The sequence below is a fragment of the Myotis lucifugus genome, unplaced genomic scaffold (assembly GCF_000147115.1).
Source record: "Myotis lucifugus unplaced genomic scaffold, Myoluc2.0 scaffold_91, whole genome shotgun sequence".
Lineage (NCBI taxonomy): Eukaryota > Metazoa > Chordata > Mammalia > Chiroptera > Vespertilionidae > Myotis > Myotis lucifugus.
The window spans coordinates 2,558,668-2,566,216 of NW_005871139.1; positions in this window are offsets into that span (position 1 = coordinate 2,558,668).

Consider the following 7,549-nt stretch of genomic DNA (forward strand, 5'->3'; position numbering starts at 1 on the left):
AGTCTACATTCCCACCATTATTAAATTCCCAGCTTTTTCCACAACTTCTCCTACGAGGTCATATAATCCTGATACCAAAACCTGGCAAAGATAACACAAAAAAGAAAACTACAGACCAATATCCCTGATGAGGACAGATGAAAAATCCTAAACAAAATACTAGCTAATCGAATAAAACAGTACATCCAAAAAATAATACATCACAATCAAGTGGGATTCGTTCCAGGGGCACAAGGATGGTTCAACATTCGCAAATCAATCAACATAATACATCACATTAACAAAAAAAAGGATAAAAATCATATGATCTTGTCAATAAATGCAGAAAAAGCATTTGATAAGATACAACATTCATTTATTATTAAAACGCTCAATAAAATAGGAATAGAAGACAAGTACCTCAACATAATAAAGGCCACATATGATAAACTCTCAGCCAATATAATACTCAATGGTGAAAAACTGAAAGCTTTTCCCCTAAGATCGGATGGGATGTCCACTCTCACAACTCTTATTCAACATAGTACTGGTAGTTCTAGCCAGAGCAATAAGGCAAGAGAAAGAATTAAAGGGCATCCAAATAGGGAAGGAAGAAGTCAAACTGTCACTTTTTGCAGATGACATGATGCTGTACATAGAAAACCCTGAAGACTCTACCAAAAAAACTACTGGAAACAATAAACAAATGCAGTCAAGTTGCAGGATACAAAATCAATGTGCAAAAATCCATTGCCTTCCTGTATGACATACTTCAATAAATATTAGCTTCTTCTCTCACCCTACCTCTCCTCAAGGGAAGTCAGGAGACACTCTCTCCCTTCGGTCACAACATCACCTGAGACCAGCAGAGAGAGGCTATAAAGAGACTCTGGCTCAATTTATGAAATGTTTTCATGTAAAACTTTTTTTATGTTTTTATTTGTTTCAGAGAGCGAAGGGGAGGGAGACAGGGATAGAAATATCAATGATGAGAGAGAATCATTAATTGGCTGCCTCTTGCACGCCCCCTAACCAGGTATCAAGCCCACAACCCCGGGCATGTGCCCTGATCTGGAATGGAACCATGATCTCCTGGTTCATAGGTCAATGCTCAACCACTGAGCAACACCAGCCAAGCAGAGATGTAAATTCTCATTAAAATATATTCAACCCTCAGTGCGTCTCAGTAGTTAGAGTGTCGGCCCTCGCACCCAAGGATCTCCGGTTCGATTTCCGGTCAAGGGCACATACCTGGGTTGCAGGTTCGATCCCAGCCTCGGTTCGAGCGTATGCAGGAGGCAACCAATTGATGCATCTCTCTCACATTGATGTTTCTCTTTCTCTCTCTCTCCCTCCCTCCTTCCCTTCTATTCTAAAAATTAATGAAAAAATATATCCTCAGATGAGGATTAACAATATATATATATACATTCAAAATACCAACAAAATAAATAAGATATAAATCTACACTTGGACATACCAAAGTGAAACTAGAGAATATTATGTTAAAGAAGGAGGCACATACAATTACGTTCAGTGCAGTATTTTCTGAATAACTAAAATTGAAAACAATCTAAATGTTCATCAACAGAAGAATGAATATAAAATAGGGGGCAATACAATGAATCACTGTAGAGTAGTCAATGTGAATGAGAGCAAGTATCCACATGAATACATTTCAAAAACAATGAACACCTGAGTGCCCTCAGCAGTGCCCAGACCCGCCTCTCGCTGCAGTTGTGCTTGGACAGGACAGACCCAGGGGTGCCCCTTCTTCAGCCTCTGATCACCCACCAACCTCTTTTCCAGTCACCGCCTTTGGAACCATCTCAGCCATCCTCAGCCTCTGAGACCATGGTTTGAGCGTAACTCCTTATTGCTGAGCAACCATGGGCTCCCAGATTCGTCAGAATGATTCCACCGAGCTGGAAGCTGCCGCCAACCTCCTGATCAACCTGCATCTGCGGGCCTCCGACATCTACCTCTCTCTGCGTTTCCATTTGACCACGGTGATGTGGCTCTGGAGGGCATGAGTCGCTTGTTCCAAGAGTTGGCTGAGGAGAAGTGAGAGAACACGGAGAGACTCCTGAAGATGCAAAACCACCTCTCCAGGCCGTGCCGGCCTCCAGGATGTGCAGAAGCCTTCCCAAGACAAGTGAAGTAAAACTCAGGACACCTTAGAAGCTGCCAGGGTCATGGAGAAGAACCTGAACCAAACCCTTTTGGGTATACATACTCTGAGTTCTGCAGGCACACACCCTCATCTCTGTGACTTCCTGGAGAACCACTTCCTGGATGAGGAGGTGAAACTCATCAAGAAGATGGGCAACACCTGACTAATCTCCCCAGGCTGAGCTGGGCGAGTATGTCTTTGAAAGGCTCGCCCTTAAGCACAACTATGAGCTTTTGGAGCCCAGATGCCTTTAAGGGGCCCCTCTGCATCCCCCTGGTATCTGGCTTCTGGCTGAGCCTCTTCCTGAAACCTCTAAGCATCCTTTTAACCACGCTAGAGCCTTGTCCCATGCCTTGGACCAAATGGAAACAATAAAGCACTTTGCAGCAAAAACAAACAAGCAAAAACAGTAAACACCTTGAATTGAAAATGCAAGGTGCAGAATAATATACATACTACCAGACCCCTTGTTAAAAACTTAAAACCACGCATAACAATGCATATATTGTTTGGGGGCACATACATGTATAATGAAGACATGAAAACCTGCACAGAAATAATGTACACAAATTCAGAATCCTTATTACCTTTGTAAAAATAGACTCAAGTAGAGGCTATTTATTGTACAAAACCCAGCATATCCAGATCTAGAAGCAATCAGTCTAACTCCTGGCACACTGAGACCACCACCAACCCCACCTATTTTTAAAGGTCCTACTTCCTTGAGGTTTATATATTTTGCCCATATGCCTCCCATCTCCTTTTGGTTACTCTCCCTCATTCTTTAAGAACACTGGCACTGCCCTAGCTGGTTTGGCTCGGTGGATAGGCCTGCGGACTCAAGGGTCCCAGGTTCAATTCCGGTCAAGGGCATGTACCTTGGTTGCGGGCACATCCCCAGTAGGGGGTGTGCAGGAGGCAGCTGATCGATGTTTCTCTCTCATTGATGTTTCTAACTCTCTATATCTCTCTCCCTTCCTCTCTGTAAAAAATCAATAAAATATATATTTTTTTAAAAAGAACACTGGTACTTGTTTCATAAAATTTCTCTCCATCCCAAGATCTGCTACTACTCCAAGTGATCAAAACATTCACTGAGTGTCCCATCCAAAACGCAGCTTCCTCAACCCAATAGGCATCTACTCCACTCCACTTCAGTCACCCAGTCCCATGGCTCTATCCCGGGAATACTTCATGGAATGTCTAAAACCATAAACTCAGGCATCTACTTTTCTCACCAACATCTTATTCTTTCAGGTCACTTGCTCAGTTGTTCCTAATACTCCTGTTTTGATTCCATTAAGACAGTTCGTCCATTAATAGTTACTTCTACTGTATCTCTGTGTATCAGCCTCCTCTTTCTTCACTTCCCTCCTTATCCAGATAAGATTCAATAGTCCAAAATCTAAACCACTTTTGCCAATATCTTCTATTACCTTGCCTTCTTACCTTTCTGTCACACTTTCCTGTGGGAAAAAACAACAACAACAATCTAACCCCAAATGCATGTTTTCATAGGTGCCCTTAGAGCAACATTCAACCTCTTAAATGTGACTTGGCCTCCACATGCTTCTACAAACATTTCTTGCCACTCACAATCTCGTATCTATGCTTCAGCCATAATGATTACCTTTTATATCCTTGACTACATAGGCTTTTTCACATTTTTTTCCTCTACCTATAACAATTTCCCACCAACTTTGCCTAGCAATTCCATAAAAAGTGATCAATAAAGATTTGTTGAATTAATTTAATCAATGAAAGCATGACTAGATGGCTAGCCAGACCAGTTAGTTACCCTAAGTAAATAAATAAGCTATGCCTAGTGTTTATGCCTTTACATCTCCGGGTCAACATCATATGATGCCCTTTAACATGTATTTCAAGAAGACCCACAGAGGCTCCCTTCTAGCATTGCCACTGTTATTCTTGTGCACTTTCTCTAAAATTATTGATCTAACCCTAGTCAGTTTTTCTCAGTTGTTAGAGTGTCTGCCCACAGACTGAGCGTCACCGGTTCCATTCTAAGTCAAGGGCATGTAGCCTCGATCCCAGCCCAGGTCGGGGCCCGTGTGTGAGGCAACCAATTGATGCATCTCTCTCACCAATGTTTCTCTCTCTCTCTCTCTCTCTCTCTCTCTCTCTCTCTCTCTCTTCCCTTCCACTCTCTTAAAAAATATCATCAGGTAAGGATTTAAAATAATAATAAAAGTATTGATCTAGTGCTAATTCTTCCTTCACAATGTCTTTCCATATAACTGAAACTAAGACCTTGTACTCTAATTATAATAATAATAAACTTTTTAAGCACTTTTTAATATATCAAACTCAGGTAGATTTTATTGACACCATCTTATAGTTGAAGAAAATGAGGCTCACAGAGTTGAATTTAAGGCAGTAAGGCAGTAAAGCAAATCCAAGACTCAAAACTTCAATCTTTTTTATTTCAAAGTCCATTTTCTTTTCTTAATCAGTGTTGCATTCTTGGTCAAAAATAAAAGAGAGGAAAAATAAATAAATAAGCAAACAAACAAATGAGAGGAAGAAAAGGAAAAGAGATGAATACAGACATTACTTTTATGAGTGAATAATCAAAGTAGAAGAAATAAGATTTGTAAAGAACAAAGGAACAGAGGAGGTGTGGAGAGAATGAAGAGCCAGAAGAAGAGGCCTGAACACGGATGAATTTGAGGTAAGAAATCCAGGTTTCAGCATCAGTGACAGCACACACATCCCAGAATGGTGGAAGTTAATGAGCTTTATCTGTGTTTGTGCTGGGAAAGTGTAAAGCGACATCTCCTTTAGCTATGGGAGGGAGTAAACAATAGTGAGGAGGAGGAGACCGGGCATTTTGACATTGCCCAAGGGAGGAGGATATAGAGGCAGATCCTTGACCTGGTCGTGGACAACACGAGCAACCTTTCCCAATCTGACGTCCTTTTCCTCTCTCTGCGGGTACCTGCTCTCTAGCCCTTGAAATTCCATGTGAATCCTTGTTCTTGGCTCAACTTCATAAAGTTTAATGTCAGAAAGACATTGTTGTCCTTCTTGTTGTTGTTATTTTGGGGTAGATGTTGAAGTTTTTGCCTAAAACAAATCATTCAGCCAAGAAGGGAGTTCAAAAAGGACATGGCCGTCTCAGGACCTACTGGTTAAACTCCTCACACCATCCTCCTACACGCAGGTTGAGATTCCCTGTGGCATTGCCAACAAGGTCATCAAGTTTTCTAAGAAGACAGAATAATCTTTGTTCCAGGAAGTACAGTTCTTGACTGATACATTATCCCCCAAGGGTTATATAACTGGAAGTTGCTCCAAGCCTTAATCCCTATACATAAAACCAATGACAAAATTAAACTACTTCCCAGTTGCAAAGCCAAACAGGACTCAGAGAACAGAGAGCTATGAGCCAAGGCCAGAGACAGGGCAAGGTATAGAAACTGGACACAAAGATTATGAGAAGTTAGACTCCTCGAGCTATGATCAGGACTAAAAATTCTACCATAAAAAAGGAGGCACTTCAAACAGGCACTATCCCAAATTTCCTATGGGACAGGCACTCAATTCCTCCAGCAGTGTTTTTATCCTAATCCTTTCTCCTTTCCTCCTGACTTTAAACCCTAGACTTTGAGCTGGATGAAAACGCAGACTGTGATCATGCCTCTTCAGAGTGAGAAAAACTTCATCATACTTCTTGAAGATATTTAGCTGGTGCCATGGGCTGAATGTGTATATCCTCCCAAAATTCATATATTAAAACCCTAATCCCCAATATGATGGTATTTGGAGATGGGGCCTTAGGGAGCTAATTAAGTCGTGAGGGTGGACCTCTCATGATGGGGTTAGTGCCCTTATAGGAAGATACACTCAAGAGCCTTCCCCTCTCTCCATCATGTAACATTAGAGAAGCTGGCTATCTACAAACTAAGAAGAGGGTCCTCACCAGAAACCCCGTTAACTGGTACCTTGATCTTGGGCTTCCCAACACCTAGAACTGTGAGAAATCAATTTCTGCTGTTTAAGCCACGCAGTGTATGGTATCTTGTCATAGTAGCCCAAACTGACTAAGACAGCTGGTGTACAGCACTAATGGGCCTCCGCTATCCTGAGGACATTCAAACAATTCATGAGATAATCCTCTAGGATCATCTGACCACTGAGAAACGTTTTTCTGGTACAGAGGTGAGGAGGTACAGGAGAGGGGCTAATAACAGCTTATGTTGCTGCATGCTTACTATGTACAGGCACTGTTCTCAGTGTTTTCTACTAAACCACTTAATACAATAATCCTATGAAGGAGATACAGCTACTATTTCTGTTTTACAATTAATAAAACTGAGGCATAAAGATAGAATGACCTACTCAAGGTCACACATTAACAAGTGTCAGATCTGGTATTAAGAACCCAAAGTCTATGCTCTCCACCACTGCACTCCAGCCTGTTGCAAACAACAGCATAACCCCCAGAATATCTCACTATGTGGTACCCAAGGCCCTATTTCAAATTCAAAAATTTTTAATTTCCTCTTAATTATTTTGAAATGAAATTTGAAGATCACATAACCTAACTTCACACATACTTTCATGAAAATCTGCATAATGTACTAAATGCTGCATAAGAGAGAAATAAAAGGGAAGTAATTTATCATAAATTAACATTTATTTCCAAAAAATTTTTTGGCTACAATCACACCAGAAGACATAATAAATAGCTGGATGTTAGACCCCCAAACACAGAACGTAGTGGCTACAACACAGGGATACAGACGTGCCACATTGGCAGCTCCAGCATCATGAGCAGCATTGCCATCAATGATAGGATTTTTGAAATGATAAATATCCTTGTTAACGTTCCAGACAAAACCAAAACAATCTCCCCCTTGATTTTCACAATTGTTGTATTACTAGAAAAATCAGTATATGTTAATTCCATGAAAAAAATGCTTGTGTCTGTATGTGCAGTGGAGTTAGGCTTAATTAATTTTTAACAGACTTTATACCTACATGAATGTCTACCTAAAACATTTTAAGGTCAAGCTGAACACAGAAAATTCTTTAGAGGTCAGCATTGCCCTGCACATTGACAGATAGCTAGACCCCACTCCCTAAGCACTAGTAGTTCCCTCTAATCATTGTGACAGCCCCAAATGGCTCTGGATATTATTCCCAAATTGTCTCCTAACTTCAGTGGGCCTCCATCTTTGCCCCATATCTCAAACCTTTGATCGTAGATTCATGACCCCTCAGTTGCTAACCTGATTCCTTATTCCACTGAACCTTTATCTCATTTCCCGATCCCTTCACCATATCCTTCCCTTATTCCCAATTCCATAAAGTACAACTACAGTATTTAAATCTAACAAAAGGAACTGGAGCCACTGAGGCTTTATGAAACCA